This window comes from Motacilla alba, chromosome 1A (genome assembly GCF_015832195.1).
Source record: "Motacilla alba alba isolate MOTALB_02 chromosome 1A, Motacilla_alba_V1.0_pri, whole genome shotgun sequence".
Lineage (NCBI taxonomy): Eukaryota > Metazoa > Chordata > Aves > Passeriformes > Motacillidae > Motacilla > Motacilla alba.
In genome coordinates, this window is record NC_052031.1 from 44,899,404 (window position 1) to 44,917,068 (window position 17,665).

The 17,665-nt window shown below is 37.8% G+C and overlaps 1 long non-coding RNA gene across 2 annotated transcripts in view; it reads left to right on the plus strand.

The window, feature by feature from the left end:
* The window catches only part of LOC119708517, a 127,806-nt gene that overhangs the window by 106,749 nt on the left and 3,392 nt on the right, over positions 1-17,665 (plus strand). The gene's annotated exons all lie outside the window — the stretch shown is intronic.

The window sequence follows — 17,665 nt, forward strand, 5'->3', positions numbered from 1 at the left end:
GCAGTATAACCAAAGGCTTGCTAAAGAGGCTGTGCAAAACTATGGGCATGGAGTATGGAAGAGTTTGAGGTCTGGGATTTTGTGACCTGTTAGATTTACCAACAGGAAGAGAATGTAAAGGAATAATAGATCTCGTGGTTTTTTTGTGATACAGTGAAAAAATATAAAATTTGAATCAATAGTGACCATCTAGTTCTAAAGGCAATACAATATGAGTTCTAAAGGCAATACAGTATTACATATTTGAGAATAAAAGGAAAAATACTTCTGGAATTTAGACTTTATTTTTACTTTTTGGGGTCATTTTACCCCATAGGAACAGATGTTTGGAACTGTGAAGGATGCCATCACAGAACCAGTACTGATCAATATAAATGAGCAAGTTAATCATAAGTGATGGAGTCACAGTCATATGGTGAATACACAGTTTTAAGCATACTTCTGTAGTTTATCATGCTTACCTGCTGAGGTACGTGTTCATGTACACTGCAGAAGCTCAGTAAGTAAAGAATAATTATTGCCGTACTGAGGATATGTAAATTAATTTGGGCTTTGTTTTTTCATTTGTTTGTTTAAAAGAAGCACCAAATAATGTTTGAAATGCCTGGTATAAGAGTATAATTTTCTATTTGACCTCAGTATTATGCATCCTGCTGTGAAGGGATGAAGGGAAAGGTTCTTCCCTTAATTTATGTGTTAGGAATTTCTACCTTTTCTTTCCTGATTCTCACATGTCGTGAGCACTGATATTTCTGGAAAAGCCACAGATTCTGGGTGACTGGGGACATGTGATGTCTCTGGATCTGTCTCCATGACTGTGGTATCAATTCTTCAGGGCTCCTAATAGTCAGTCAGGCTGAATCAAGGAATCTGCTATTAATTGCCATTCCTTTGAAATGCCTTTGTTGCTGCTGTGGAAAAAAAAAAAAAAAAAAAAAAAAAAAAGGGGATGCAGACAGTCCTCGAGCACTGGCATTGCTATTCCCTGCTTTATTGAGCTCTGGCAACAACAAGGACAGAATCCTGGGGCATCTCCACTCTGAGCGTGCTGTCTACCATGTTTCAGAGAAAAAAGCATCTGACAGGAAGGTGGTGGCAGGAGGTCTTTACTCTTGAGGAAAAATGAAGTCCCAAATGGAAGGAGGATGAAATAAAAAATCCTCTCTGCACTGGAGGCAATGTGGAGTGAGAGGATTTCTTCCCAAAGGGATTTTTTTTCCTTTTAGGGAAAGGTTATTGCTGTTTGTCTCAACAAAGTGATGGTGGACTATCTCTTTCACTTTTTGCTTAAGGTGTTATTTCCTAGTTATACATCAGTCATTTTCATCCTCAGGAAATTGCATGCAGTCACCTCTTACTCTAAGTCATGGACCCAAAGCAATGTAGGGCAATCTGGTAAAAAGGATTAAGTTTAGGTGTTGTGATATCTTCTTTGTTACACCTGAGAGATCTTTCCTGCTGAAAATAAATGTAATTGAAGTTGCTGCCTGGATACCTCACAAGCACTGAGCATCAGGCTGGGAGGAACTGCCTGCAGCACTGCTGGTAAAAGGGGTGTAGGGGGAGTTTTGACAGCTGGGTCCATTCACAGCTGGGATCTGGGAGTCATGGCATTTAGGGAAAGAGATTTGTACAGGCCTACCAGGTAACAGAATTTGTCATGCTTTACTTTTAGTTTGGAAAGCCCAGGATCCTTTAAAGGTGAGCAATCATTAAGAAATTAAGCAAATAAGCACATAAAGCACTTAATTGTCTCCCATTTTACCAGGTGACCTATACAGAAGCCTATAAGAATACTTATTGTATTAATAAGTAGCTGGAAGGGACTTTACTTATTCTAATAAACTCAAGTGAGAAGCAGGTGGGAGAAGTCAGTACAGGGGTAGGGGACAGACACAGCTGGGCGCACATCTTACTTTGCATAACAGCTGTGTTGCTTCCAATGCTTCCTTAAAAGTTCTGCCCCTTTACCAAGAAAGGAGAATAAACCTTATAATGAATGCAATAAAAAAATTATGTCATTATCCAAAAACAGTAGCAAATGAATATAGAGAGAGCTGTACCCATACAAATCTAGGTGTAGGTAAAGAGGAATAGGCATTGTGTATGTGCAATATTATCTGGGAAGTTTGTGATTTGAATTACAGGGTAAAGATGGTGAGGTATATACAAGAGAGAACATTGGAGTTCAATATGTTGAATCTTTTAATTAATCTGTATGGTTTTTTTCTAGCATTTTTAACACTTTGCACTGTTTTACTTTTGTTGCTCTTTACATCTACTGTTTTAATTGCAACAGCAGTTTATGCTGTATATAAAAGCATTAAATATTTTTGCTCTAACAGTGTTTGCTATTGACTTTACACATGCTTCTCTATGTAAAACAAAATTAGATTTCCTAATACTTCAATAGAAAACTCTGTTCAAAAAGCAGACTGATTAATAAATGTTCCAGTGTTTTAGCACTTACGGATACCATTTCGTTTTATCTCACTGTGAATTGACAGGTTATGGCAGGCAATTGAGAACAGAATGCAGTTCAACTTCTTTTGTGCTGATGGTATGTCTTTTAAGAGGTAAAATACTTTAATTAAAAATAACAGTTGAAATCTTAGCTTAAATTTTCCTTGATGTGTCAGATTTTATTGTTGCAGTCTTAACTATTACTATTCTTGTCTTTATATGCCTATTTAAAAAGCACTATTTTCATTAAAAGTATCTTTTTAAAAATTTTCTTCCAGATGTTGTATTTATTTTACTGATCTGAGGAAGTAAAAAATATCAATAATTCCCTGCCTGTTTATTATTTCAAATTTAAACTAGCTTCAATTAGGCTTTCTCTTGCACATGTTTAAAGCAATAGCATACCACTAAACAGTCTGATCATAAATTAATCATATTATTTTGGTATTGTAGCTGGACATGACTACTGTAAGAATTGTTATACATTTTCTAAAATTTTCATATGAATTAGGAGGTTTATTAAGGGGCTCAATTTGTTTTTAAATTGGTAAAACTGGTGAATTTGCCATCAGATAACCTGTACGTGAATTATTCCCTATGTATTTGGCTTTGATGTCACATTTTAATTTTGTTCTCTAAGAATAATTATTTTTAAAATGTTCTTTTGCTTCAGGACAGGTAATCTGGGCGCTAAGCATTATAGATCATCCTCTTTGTGTCATCTACTGACAACCACGTCAGCCCTCTTTTCTCTTAGCGTCTAGATTGATCCTTTCCTCAGGTCACCCATCATCTTTCTTTCTCTCTTTTTATGTCTCAGAAACAAAAGGAGAGGGGAAAAAAAACCCTCAACAAAGGAGGAACAAGAAGGCCAAGACTGCAGTGAAAGGAGTGGGTAGAAATGCAGCGGGAAGGGCAGAGCAGACTTCTGACAGTTTGTCCTAAGAGACTATTCCAGCTCATTTTTGTGATCAGGGCAATTGAGTGCCAATGAAAAGGTGGTATCCAGGTTTCAGGGAGTCAGGTTTTCTAAGTGTCTGTTTATCCCATTGTCTTTGTCCAATCAGCAGGCTTCTTAGCTTTGCAAGAGACCTGGACTGCGTGCTTAGCTGCCTCTCTATCTGGACTTGCATCTGACAGCAAATAAACATGGCCATATGCAGACCATCACAAGTGCTTTCAGTATGCATACTTTAATAAGGTTTGCTACTGGGTTTGTGGACAAAAGCCCAGCTACCCGTGTTCTGTCTTTTCACTGGCTCTTTGTGATGAGGCAGAGAAGTGTTTCTGAAGTAGGCAGCTCAGACATCAGAAAAAATGACTCTGGTGATAGAATTGCTTCAGCTGCAGTGGAAAAGATCATTGTACTTTGTTTTGAAAGCTACAAGAACAAAGAGCACTTTCCCTGTAATAAGGCCTGTGGCTCCTTCATTCCTCTGCACATCATCACAGAAGGTCAGGCAAGACAATGCAGTGGTTACTTCTCTGGGTCTTTGATAGTTCTGTCACCTTGGTTTCTAGAAATTGATGAGTCTGGCAGCTCATTCATTTCTGGACTCTTTAAAAGACACTGAACATTTGTTTTAGTGCCCCGTTCTTCAAAATCTTAGGTAACTTTTGAAGGTGACTACAAGGAAGATGAGTAGAGTTGCTTTGTGCAGCTGAGTTTTTCAGCTGTTGCTTGATTTAATAGCAAGAAGACACAGACTTTGTACATGAATTCTTTCATTTTGCAGATGAGAAGACGGTGTAGCATTGCCAGTTTCCAACTTCCTCTTGAACAATTGGAACTTTTTTCCTTTGGAGACTATAAAAGTCTGCATGCCCAAGATACTCTCCCTACCACTAGCCTTGCAATTTGAAAATAAAGAGAGGTTAACATCTGAAAGCTTGCACAGCCCTGCTTTTGGTCCTGGAATTCTATTGTGGGAGCTTTGCTTTGGTTTCAGATTCCCAGAAAACTCTCCATTGAGAATGCTATGTGGCTTTTTAAAAGTAGCATAAGAACTCCTGTTATCTTATAGTAATAGGTTAAGAAAGTTCTGAGCTGTAGTAATTTCCCTTTTCATTTTCCCTGAGATTTCTTTGTTTTTAATTTATTGAGTAGATTTGCTTTTCTCAATCATTATTTGATCAAAATTTCTTGTAAACTACTTCCCATCTTGTTCCCTCCCTATTGTCCTGGCAACTTCTGCAGCTGTTGCCAGTGAGACTTTTGAAAACTTTAACTCTTGCTTGGAAAGGTTTTTGGTCAATGGCTATGGTAAAGGTGACTCAGACTTGAGGTTGCTATTTCAGGATGTGTGTGAAGGTGCTGCTCTCAAGGAGTCTTTGATAAAAGCCAGGGTAGCTTTTGGCTGGGGAAAGGGAAAGTGTGGGTAATCATGCCTCAGGGCAAGAGAAGCACCATGTGAGCTCCCGGGACTCCTCCTTCTGTTTGTTATGCCATTCTGTGTTTTTGCCCCATCTTGCTTGGGGTCAGCAAAGGGATTCCTGGGCTGTTTTCTTTTCTGCCAGCATAATTCAGTGTTACAACAAATGAGTATTAAGCCTACATCTCTAAGTTGTCAACTGAATGCTCTGAAGGCTCTTTATCATTTTGAGGAGGATAGACCTGTTGCATGGAGAGAAAGAGCTTGTTGCTCAATTGTTGTTTTATTTGAAAATTTTATCCATCCTGGATATGGGGGCTGTTCCCAGCAAATTTTAAATCTCACCAACAGAAAAAGCATGTGTGGGACTTGGAAGGAGGGGATCACTAAGCACGTATGTGTATAGGAAAGTGGTTTCAAAACCGTTTTGCCTCTGTGCTTTCTGATAGATGGCACCATATTGCTAACTCTGAACTGCTTGCATGAGGAGGAAAGGGAGCAGACTATGACAAACAACTAGTGGAAAGCAATTTTTCTTTGTGTCAGTAAAACTGAGTAATAGAGAAAAATAGTAGAAGCTCCTTTTGTGAGTGGTTGGTTTCTAATGTGCATTTGTTATTTTAATTAACACTGTTTTTCAGCATTAACAAAACACAAAAGATCCTGTCGATGTCCAGGAGAGGCATGAAGAGAGACAAACTGATTAATCCTAACCTTGCCCATTGTGAAAGGTTTTATATATAGTCATTATGATCTCTACTCTGACTTTTTAATCTGGGGTCCTGAGAGGTGAATAGCAATTCTCACTGTTCCACAATGCTTCTGCAAATCCATATTGATACATCTTTTGCAAAGATGCCCTTAGAGCCCCCTCCTGCCAGACTTCTCTAAGTCTCTGACTTGCACAGTTTTAATCTCTGAGTTGCTTATAGCAGCTGCCATCATTTTCTGCATTTAGTATTGTGTAGTAAAAATGTAAGAAGTGTGGTCATGGACTTCCCTGGTGGTGGAGGGCATGTTACCTATTTCCTTGAGCTCTGCAGGCAAGGCTAGGTCAAATGTAGCTTTGTTGGAGTTTAGATTTTTTTTGGGTTTGGTTTTGTTTGGTGTTTGAGTTTGGGAGAGATGTCTGGTTTGCTGTATTGAGTTTTTTTTAAATAATGAAGAATGGAGTAGCACTATGGAAGCTGTTTGAACTCCAGTTTATTATTATAATTCTGGGAAGAACAGATCCTACAGTTTCCAAAGCTTATAACTTGTCTGAGAGTATCCAAATTTCGTCTGGTTATGTTGACCTGGGATCCATTTGGGATCCTTGTAAATGCCGTCTTGTCTCTGTTGCGATGTGTCAGGATTCTGGTTTTTGTATGTTCATTATCACCAGTTACATTAGCATTCGAGCAAGTTTGCCAGATGGGATGGAAGGACAAAGGAAAACATGTAATGTGTTTCTTGTTCTATCTTGCCCTCTAAAGGGGTAGCAGATCATGGATTTCATTCAGGTTCATTTGAATGCTAAAATCTATGTCTTGGTTTGATAGAGATAGTTAAGATATGTTAGCTTAGCTCCCCAGCTGAGTACAGGGTTATTTCTTCTCATACAATTTTGTTCTTTTCCTAGGACAGAAAAGGGAGATATAAACATTAGCAAGTCTGTGAAACAGATGGTGATTTAACTGGTAAAGTTATTACAGATAGGATGGCAGTCATTCAGACAGAAGATGTGCAAATCATAATAGCTTCTCAGGTGCATATGCATGATACGAGCTGTGTTACAGAGCAGGTCAAGCAATCAGTTTTACATTCATATCCTGAGCCTCAGTCATTTCTGTTAGATCACTCTCCTGTGAGCTGCTTATTCCGTCAGGGCATGGAAATTTATTCTCAAATGAAGAGTGTTTGTTTGGCAAAAGAAACAGGAAATTCAAACTGGTTTGACCTGTTTCTAGATGACCAAGATAAAATTACTTTTAGTCTAGTTGGGATATGGAGGCAACTTATTCTTTAAAATACAGATGGAGCTTTTAACTTTAGTAAGGTAACAAAAATATTGCAGGTGTTTTTATGCGGAAAAGAACATCCGTAATATTTTCCCACTGTTCTTTCATGTTTCTAAGGTGCTTTTCACTAGAAATATCCTAGTTTTCTTTTTAAGCTTTTATGTATAGGTATGGACCTGCCTATTTGTCATTCTCTGTAGAGTCTATTCATTAGCACAATGTCATGTAGATGAGTCTTAAAGTTCTTTGGATAAAGAAAGGAAAAGAACATTTCCAAACATTGAAACATGTATAAATGGATGTGCCATCATCTCCTTGAAAGTGCAGAAAGCCTGCAATAGAAACTTTGATCTTTTGGACCATTCTTATTATCTCTTTGGAGTGTCAACACTCAAACTGTGTGATAAAAATGTCAGTGGCAATGTTATCCATTTTTGTGTTGATCACTTTCACAGAAGTATTCACCAACTGAGCCTATTTCTCAAGCCCAGGTCATATTTGAAGCACTGTGCATTTTTTCTGTTCAACTGCCAAAATTTCCTCTTGCTACAATGATGTTGACAAGTCACTCTTAAAACTCAATTTGCTTATTTATTACAAAATGTAAAGCAGATGTGTTTATGCATTTGAATATGAAGTTCTGCCTAATTTCTTTTTGCTTTTAAAAAAAGGAGATTAGCAGTGACCTCTGTGATGAAAGTAAATTGAATCTGATACCAGGGAATATTTTACTGAAAGTCTTTTCAACTCACAGTTCAATAAAATTTGTCAGTTGCTGTGGAAGTATTTCCAATTTGTCAAGTAAAGTACCACAATTACAAAAGACTTTGACAAAAATCAGAGTGGAAACTATTTAGTCAAGTTCAGGGTCAGAACTGACAGGTGAGATCATCTGTTTTAAGGCAGCTGATGATCTAGAAAACCTGAGCAAGACTCAGATGTGTGGATGCCAGGATCACGAGTATGTGCCTTTTCAAATGCCAGCCTCTGGCAGGCATTGTTAGTGCTTCTAGGTTTGACACACCACAGACACACGGGAGTAACACAACCAAGAGCAGCTTCCTTGCCTGTGAAATAACTCTGTCATATTTCGGGGATTGAAAGCACCAAGTGCTCGGGAGCCCCAGTAACCCTGCTTGTGCCATGGTGCCCCTCTAGCTGGAGGCAACCACCTGCAGGGGGTGGGAGGGGAAGATGCACTAGAGGAGGCCTAGGACAGTTAGCAAGCTGCCTAGGACTGCTATCCCAAACAAAATAGGTATCTGTGGAGGTGACAATGATGAGCAAAAGTGACAAAGGAGGTGTGACTAGACTAGGCTTCCACTTAAATAAGTGGAAGTCAGCAAATTAGACATGTAAGTAAAAGTTAGCAGAAGCAAAATTGAAATTATCTGCTTTTCCCCCCTAACATTGCATAATTTTCATCTTTGACTTTGGAAAAGAACTAGTACGGTATTGTGGGACCAATAAAATAGGTAGATAATAGCACATAGCAAATCCATTATGTATGTTCTAAAAAAAAAATCTTAACAAGGCCTTAGTAAAACAATACGACACATTTTACAGAGAATATAAATATTTAAGTCTTGAAAATAATTCAAAGTGGGATAAATGCTAGAGGGGTTTACTAAAGGTGCTTTGTGCCAGGCACAGAGATGTTGTCTTTGCTGAAATTACTAGATTCTAGACCAAGGAGTTCTGGTTTACATCATCTGACTGTACTGGGTATCTGGAGATTAATCGCTAAGTATTAATTATCAGAAGTGGAAAACTGAGGATCTGCATAAGTAATATAAGTGATTAGCTAAATGAAAGACAGCACTGGTTAGTGCTGAATGAGAAAGTACAGGGTTGTATAGGTATCCCTACTGGAGTTCTTGGAAGATGAGTTTTGTGATCAGTCTTAAATTTTCCAAGTGACTTGGACACTGAAAATGAGAGCAAGTTGATGAAATTTTCTCATGTGAAGGAAGAGAGCTGACTCAATTAGTCGATCACTGAATGACTAAGTCACTGTTATTATACATCAGTTGAAAGGGAGCTGGAAAATCATAGGATGCATTTGGATTTGATTCTGCCCCACTATTTTATACCAATTAAAGCACATGTTTAGTTTTTTGTGACTTAAATTGCAACAGTTAGGATTAGTGTCATAATATATCCTTTTCTTTTGCCAATAAGAACCTTGCAGGTATGCAAAGGCATATCTTGAATACTCTACATTACATGCAAATGCAGTGCAGTCATATGAGGAAAAAAAAAGCACAGGAAAGTGTTTTGGGAGACTTTACCCTGTGTGTATGATGGCAGGAAGCAAGGATTCTTCTGCAAATTAAGCTGACTACCTCAGATTTGACACAGTGCTGAATGGTTTGCAATGCAGGCTTGCACACCCCTGCAAACAAGAACATTTTTCCTGTAGAATCAATTTGTGAGAACAGATGAGAGAGAGCTGGAGAGAAATGGTACAAAGGGGAGCCTGAGAGAAGAGTGGTGCAGATAAGGAGACAGAAGGAACCAGAATATCAAAAAGATGGAAGGGAGAATAGTACAAAGATGAGCAAGGATAAGGGGTGCATAAAGGAGGGGATGAAAAATAGAGGAGAGGGCATGAGGGAAGGCAGGCAGAGGAAGGTGTGTATGAATGCCAGTAGGACTTGCTGAGAAAGAAAAGGCTCATGTGCACTGCAGTGGCAGAGGAGGATGCAGGATGGATGCACGTACTGGGGGGGAGGGGGAGAGGCAGTGAATATTCTCAGCAGGAGGGGGAGAGAGATAGATGGCAAACATACACAGAGGAGTGGTGGGGAGAAATAGTGGATGTACACAGCAGGGAGAGAGCAAGCGAGAGAGAGAGACACAGCAGATGCACACAGCGGGGGGGAGAAATGCATAGAATGAGGAGGGGGGCAGCACAGGGCAAGTATCAAAAATCCTCAACAAAATTTAAAAATAAAAGAGTAAGAAATAATAAATTTCTTGATTTGAACATGTATCATTATTTAACACAGGAAATCAAGAAGAGAATTGAAGAGAATTTACATCAGTTCAAAATTTTAAGGACTTCAAATGTTAATAGTGTTTGGTTTGGAATAAGACTATGCTTGACTTAATGAATTCCTCTTTGCATTTGCAGTGAAGCAGATGTCTGCTTTCTGTGTCTGACAGGGGACCCAATCCATTGCTTTTTGACGTCAATAGGACTGGGGCTTTTTCAAGGGCATGCATTTATCTTGTCAATGTGGTCTAACCAGCCAGCCTCGCTTCACTGCTCTGGTCTCACACAGGTGAGCAAGGTGGGTGGGAAGCGTCATCACCTAAACTTTCCGAAATCTAACAGCTGTCACATGCTGCTCAGTACTCTTATGCATGTTTGGGCACTGATCCCTGCTACTCAGAGCAGCATGCACTTGCAGGTAGGTTGCTGTGCTATGCCTCTGTGTGGGGCTCATTGAGGTATCTGACACCAGCCCAGTGCCACAGACAAGGTTAGACCACCTTGATAGGTATAAAGCAGCATCAGTAAGAAACCAGTCCAATATTGAAATAGGTAAAGGGGCAGTTTTTGGAGGATCCCTTTTTCTGTTATTGTATTAAATGATGTGTAACTTTTCCCAGATTCTGTGGAAAAAAAAAAAACAACAAGAAAGATGCAACAATTTTTATGAGCATAACATAAACTCCACTGGTATGCATATAGACAGAACACTGCCACTGGAGTGACTTTGTTATTACACCTGTACACAGAGATGCTTCTCTGTGACTGAGCTGGCAATTCAATGAAAAAAAAAAAAAAGAAATGGAAAGAGGGACTTAAAGGGAGACACTTCTCATTCATGAGGAGACAGTGTTGGTACAGCAAAGACATGAGGAACTGGAAGTTGAAGATGCTATTTCTTAAAAAAGCAAGGTTTGTTTCACAGGAGAGGGGGCTGTCCCTGAGGGAAAAAAAAGGTGTGGATGAGCATTTTGGTTCATTTTTGCAGGTGGAATCAAAGGAATGTATTGCAGTTGGGCATCAATACAAGCTGTTAGGAAAATCTCCTTCTCCTTCAGATGGTTTATAGCCCCTAAAATGATTTATAGCTGTTGCTGCAAGGGAGGCTCTACATGGTGCTGATAGCATGCTTTTGAAGGGAGAGGTACCAGTGTCCAAATTCAAGGGACAAAGAGAATACAGCCAATGTATCCATGCAGGCACATAACTTTGATCAGAGAATGAGAATGTGAGGTTTATATATGTCCAGTGAAAAGCAGAATAGTGATTGGATTACTCTAAGGTGGAAATGTGGTAGAAGACATGCTCAAAAAACAATAACTGTTCTCTTTCATATCACTGTTTTCCTCCCTTCTGAATTCTTACTTATTCTGAAAGCTTGCAGAGAAAAGATTTATTCAAGTTTCATTTAACCTCTGCAATATGTTCAGCGGTTGCTGCTGTCCTCCTACAGTGTAAGGAGCTTCATGGAGCACTGTGCTCTCTGGCCAAGCAGACACAGCAAAGAGAGAAGGTGGGTGAAATGTGTAGGTTTCAAGAGAGAAGATGTATATGTCAGAGGCTGATGTCAGAATGCCAGTGTTGTAGATGATACTGAGAAACTAGGAAGTTCTAGAAGGGTCTGTTTGTCTTGTCCAGATTTGGAAGGATCTCACTGCCCATTTCCTTCTGCCGACGTGAAGCCTGTTGTGATTTGACATGCAACGTGGAAAAGCGGGGAAGGAGAGTCTCCAGTCAAAAAGACTTCTTGTTTTTTTGTGCAAATGGAACCAGAAAGAAATTTGGTGTGGTGAGACTGATGCATTCAATTAGATTTCAATATGTGTGAAAGGGCTGTTCTCCTTCTGTGTACGTTGGTACTCGCTCTGAGGTCTCTTAGTGTGAGTGCCATATGTATTAACTGCCTGTGAAAACACTTCCATCATTCTTCTGCTAGCTTAGTATGATGAGTTTATGCTCCTTTTTCTAAACTAGATGAATAGAAGGATTTTGCTTTGGCACTGGTGGAGGGGGGAAAGGTTCAATCTGAACTGCTGTAACAGCCATCTCCATCCTCAGAGGCTGTGTTCTCTGGTAACATCAGCTGAGGCTTCTCTCATTCTGGGCTCATGCTGTTTTGGATACATCAGGGCATGGCTCAGTCACCTGAGTGACCAAAACGAGTGCTGATGACTAAGAGCTCTCTTGCACACTTTTGCAACCACATTTTCAGAGCGCTGTTGGGGTTGAGACAGAGGGACTTGTACCACTCCTGGCAACTCTGTGCAAAGCTGTCTGAAAATGATGGGAAGACGTGTATTTAAGCTGAGCCCAGTACACATAAAAGATTAAATAATTTATTTTTGAACAGTAATAAAATAGCTAGGGTATTAATATTGTCTCTTTCTGCATTGGTAGAATAAGTTTTGTCTCTCTTCTTAGATGCTTTAAATTTCTACATGGTTTTCAAATGTAAAAATCCTGTTAGTCCAGGTGTTTGAGTGGGACTTGGAAAAAATCCCCCTTTGCTCTCCGATAACTCTGGTTTGTGACCAATGACAGCCTGGGAAAGCAAGGGTTATCTTGGGCAATTCAAGTGAGACAAGATGAGCTGAATCTAATTATCAGAAATCCAACAACAACAAAAAGACTAAAATACAGGGAATCAGTAAATGGTGGTGATTTAAAAAAACCCAAACACTAGATACAGCTTCAGTGGGCCTATTATAAAAGCAAAAGCTTAGCTGATAGTATCAGATGGATGACAGCTGATAACTCTGTGAAGGGAATGTTGCCACTGTATAGACCACATGTGTGAATGTTGTGGGGACAGGAGCACTGTTTGGCCTCAGGTACCACAATTGCTCTGTAATTCTCTGATGAAATCTTCTTTTTTCAATAACTGTTTAGTTTCTTTAAGGTATGCTTATATGTCAATAGCACAAAAAAGTGTTTTATGACATATATTCTCCTGCATATGTAAGTAACACCTCAAAATCCCTGAATCTTGTTTATGAAGTGACTGTTGTGAAGGTTTAATTCTGGAGGAACAAGCTTTAGTAATACCTATAAAATACTAAACCCTTTCTCTTTTTCATCAGCTTCTCTATTGAAATTAATTTTACAGAATATCAAATTAGGTGCTGTTTGTTTCAGTACTTGAACTGTAGAGGTTACATGCCAGATAAAGAAAAGTGTTTTGAATATAAAATAGTACAAAATTAAGTCATTTAAAAATGAGAATGAAAACTGTGAGAAAAGCTCAGTCCCCTTCAGCTCTGATTAGTGGCTGCGTGATGCTTAAAGGGATAGGCTTGAATATTAATATGGTTGATATGTCCTATCTTCAATCTATTCTATAAAAATTGGAATTAGGTACAAAGCATCAATCACCTCTGATTCTGCATTTCATAAGAAATCCTGCGTATTTTTGGGTTTAGAATTCAAATTTTTTTTTTTTTGAGGCATGTGTGTTGCTTGTTTTTACCTTCAGCATTAGCAGTGTTGTGATTTAAATTATCCATCTCATATTCAGAATGAAATTAGAGGACCTTATCTGGATGTTGATTACAGTTTTGCTGATTTTTTTTCAGGACCAGGTAGTGTGCAGACATAGTCTCTTTTTCCCTGTCAACAGAGGAAAAAGTATATAATTGTCACATATGGTGAAAGATTGGAAGGAAAAGACAGAGAGGAAGAAAGCAAAAAGTGAAATGGTAGGTAGGGTAAAGAGAGGAGTGTAATGCAGCTGGATTTCTGTGCATTTATGCAGCACAAGCCAGGACTTAACATGGCAACGTGACAAAAATGTCAATTTATGACCATTTCACTGCTATGGATCTAGAAGGAAAGGCCTGCTCAGCTCTTGATATATAGCAATATCTTGATTTCAGTTATGTTATTGAAGTTGAATTTAATGTCATAATTACAAATGTATTAAAAAGAAAAAAAAAAGAAAAGTTTATATATGCTCTTTCAGACCTATCTCACCATGGACATCTCACTTGACAGTTCAAAGCAGTTAGAACATACCATGCAATTTTTAGAGTATTTTTTACTTCATTATTACTAAAGGTTTTCTTGGTCTGTATTTACATCAATTAATGATACAATATGCATAAAAAGTGTCTAGTGACCTTATTTTAAAATACTGTTTTGGATATGTTTTTCCCCCTCCCTCCCCCAATTAATAATGTTGTTTACAGATTCTGAGAATATTTTTCTTTCCTATTTTAATTTTTTTCTCCATCTAGTAATTGTATTCAATGTAAGAACTTTCCTTTCTGATGTCTTTGTGTCTAGGGGCTTGGCACGTGAGGACATGATGAGAGAATTCAGTGCATCATATTCTTTCTTTATTGTTTTTCTTGTGACAAATCTTTAACAGACTTTAGAGAAAATCACTGCATTTGAAAAAAAATTAGACATCTCCTCCCCTAGGATTTTTTTAGAAGATGGATAAAATATTGACTTCCTGATATATGTTAAATAGGAAAAAACACTTTTACACTTTTAGAAATGCATGTTGTCTATGTGAGCTGGATTAGACTGGAGCTGGATTGTAGCAACAGTCTGTTTTTATTATTCCTCAATTATTGTCTTCCACCATATTAATGTATCATATTCAGTTCTGATGAATAAAGCTTTCCTTATTTCCTAAATGTACTTCCATTTAGGAAATGAGTTAAAAATATGACAGTTACAGATAAGATAAAACTCTGACTTTGGGCACGTTTGGAAGAGTATATGACAATAAAGCAATCTCTTAATTGAGAGAAATTCTTTCTACCCTGTTAATGGATAACTACTTGGGTCCTCTCTTGAAAGATGCTTATGATGGTCTAGGAAGAAAAAAGAAAGGCCCGGTGCAATACATGGCTTTTGTGATGTCTTGTGGCATTCAACTCCTTGAAATACATTTGTATAGTAAAAGCAAGCGATTCTTTTCAAGAGGCTGAAAATGTATTACTACATTCAAAAACTACTTTTTGTTTGTTTTTTTGAGAAGAATTATCCACTTATTTTCATTCCAAACTATGTGCATTTTTATTTACTTATTTTTGCTGATGGACACCATACGTTAAGAGGCTCCTGACCACCTGTGAAGTCTCAAGCAGTCAGAGGGAAAGATATCATGTCCTGTATTGTTTCCTTTTTTTTTCATCAGTCAGAGCAAGTTAGTTTTCTAATTACAGGGTGAAAAGTTATAAATAGAGTAGAAGACAAGGAATGTGAATAAGTGAAAACCTGTTAATATGCCCTTCTACATCAGCAATAGGAATTGCATTTAAAATGCTCTGTGCAACATTGTATCAACAATACAAAAATGTTGGAGAGAATACAGAAAAACCTGAGCATTAAAAACATTTTTAAAAGGCAAAAGCAAAAAAAGACTGAAATTTCTTATTATCAAAGAGATGCATTTGGAAGTTATGGTTAGCATTTTTTATTAATACCAGATTATTCAGTAAAAGAGGAAGGTAAGATGGTAAATTCCAAATGTTTAAAAAAGTTCTTCCAGAAAGCTTCTGTGGCATAGTACTAAAAAAAAAAAATAAAAATCAAGTTAATCAAATGTAGTCTAGTAGGAAATAGTTAACAGGTCTTTTAAATCTAATTTACTTTGAACTTCAGATTATTTGTCAAATTCTTTACCAAATGGTCTTCAGAAAAAAGAGAAGTCAATGTACTCAAGTTACTTGGTCTATAAGGGCAGGCTGAGCAGACTGGAACTTTGAAGAGCAGAAGGGGTACATGTGTGGGAAATAGTCTGGTAGAGGTGAATACAGAGATGGTTGCTGCAGAGGGGACAAGCATGGTCCTCTGGGCTGGTAGGCTTAGATAGGGGAGAAAAAACTCCTAACCCACAGCATTTCTTTTTTTCCTCTGTTCCACAGAATTCAAACTGTGGAATGCGCCTCTACTATTTTTGGATAGTCTAAAGTAGAAACTGATTTAGAAAGGGACTGGAAAAACAAAAGAGAACTGGCTGATGAATAGCTGTTGAAGGCATTTGTGTGGACACAACCTGTGACTTGTGAGATACCATCCTCATTAATTACTGACAGGTATTTTGCCCCTTCATTGACGGTAGCAGATATGGAGATGGACTGTGTACTAGATGGACTAATATTCTGATCTGCAGTTGCATTTTTCTAATTTAAATATGAATACATGTACAAAAATCAATACTTAAATCTTTTTCCAGAGCCTAAGAAAGATCCAAAAATTACTTGCTGCAGCGTATCCCTGTAAAACACTCTGCATGAAGTATGGATTGCTCTGTGGTTCATTGCCTGTGTTCTACTTGATAAGGTGATAGAGTTTTTCTAAACTGGGTGGGCACAATAAGATTAACAGCTGTTCTTGCTCTGGAAAATAATCTAGGATGTGATAAGGAGGAATGTTCTTAAAATTCAGCCTTTTCTGTACAAGGGGTATTTATATTAAAGTTTCTAGTGGTGATTATACCCCAGCTATGTTCTGCCTGACTCCTTTTGATTGTATTACAGAATGACAATTGAACCTCTGGGTGCTTTATAATGTATATACTATTGGTGCATGACATGTGGTAGAAAACAATATCCTTCTGCATCCCACTTTTGGACTGAGGAAATAAATGCATTGTGCAGTTTTGAGTAATTATGTGTAGTCTGCTCATGTGTCTCTGCCATTTATTTAAGCATAAGCAAGTCTCTGGTTGCCTCCAAGATTTTGGCTTTTCTTCTAAAATTCTTTGGCACAAGAATGCTTTCTCTCTTCCTTCAGGAAGTTAGTTGCTTGTCACCCTATTCAACTTGTCATTTCCTCAGAATACAGTTGGGGAGCACTCAGAGCAGGAGCCTGCTTCTGGGGTCCTCCTGCACAGTGTGAAACAAATAAAAGGATCATTCCCTTATATTCATCATGTTATATATTTAACTAAATGGTTTTTTGCTTTATTTGATTAAAATATTTTTAAAATTATGTGTTTAAATGTAAAACATAAAAATGTTATTCAGTCAATTCACATATAGATCTAGGAACAACAGTCTTTGAAAAAGTATTTATTTTAAAACATAAGTATTATCTAGTTTAGAAACAGTAAATAAAAACTAATTTCTAACATATGAATCTGGCTTTTTAGAAAATACACCCAATTCTGAAATGTTGGTGAATTAATACTTCTGAAGAAGCTAAAAGCTTAAGGAGTCACCTACTTAATATGCACAGCGAGTAATAACTAGTCTGCTGCATATGACTTCAGCAACAGAGCCAAAGATTATGGTTTTGTGCAATCTTATCAGTGCAACATTTAGGCTTATACTCAAATTTTCAGCATAATCTTACATTTCATTTGCTTCTGGACTGAAAGTGGAACCTATGCCCACTTACATTCCTCAATGGTGGTGGACCCCAGGACACTTGAATGCTTTTGTGTGCTTAGGCCTAATCAAGAGGTTGTATCTGGACTGTACAGTGTTTCTGGCAAAGTCAGATATGTTACTGGTTTAACAGATCTTAAATTCTTTTTTTTGGCATAAGAGTGGGTTTTTGCAGAGTGGCCTGCTTTTTACTTGCCGAATGTTATAATTGTGTGAGGAGTCTCTTGTATGCCTTTCCTTTTGAAGAGAAAAAAGAAACAAAAAATCTATATATACCCCAAAACCGAAAAGAGACTGAAGGTCTTGCATAACTCTTAATGGAGAGTTGTGCTTTGTTCTGAGGTTAAAAAGGAAAATTGAAACAAAGCAATGGCCACTTAATAGAATGTAGCATGTTTAGGTAAAATAAAGTCATTTCATCCATGATTAAGAAGGTGCCTACTGTCAAGCAAGCACAGTGTGAAGAAGCCATAATAACTAATAACTTAT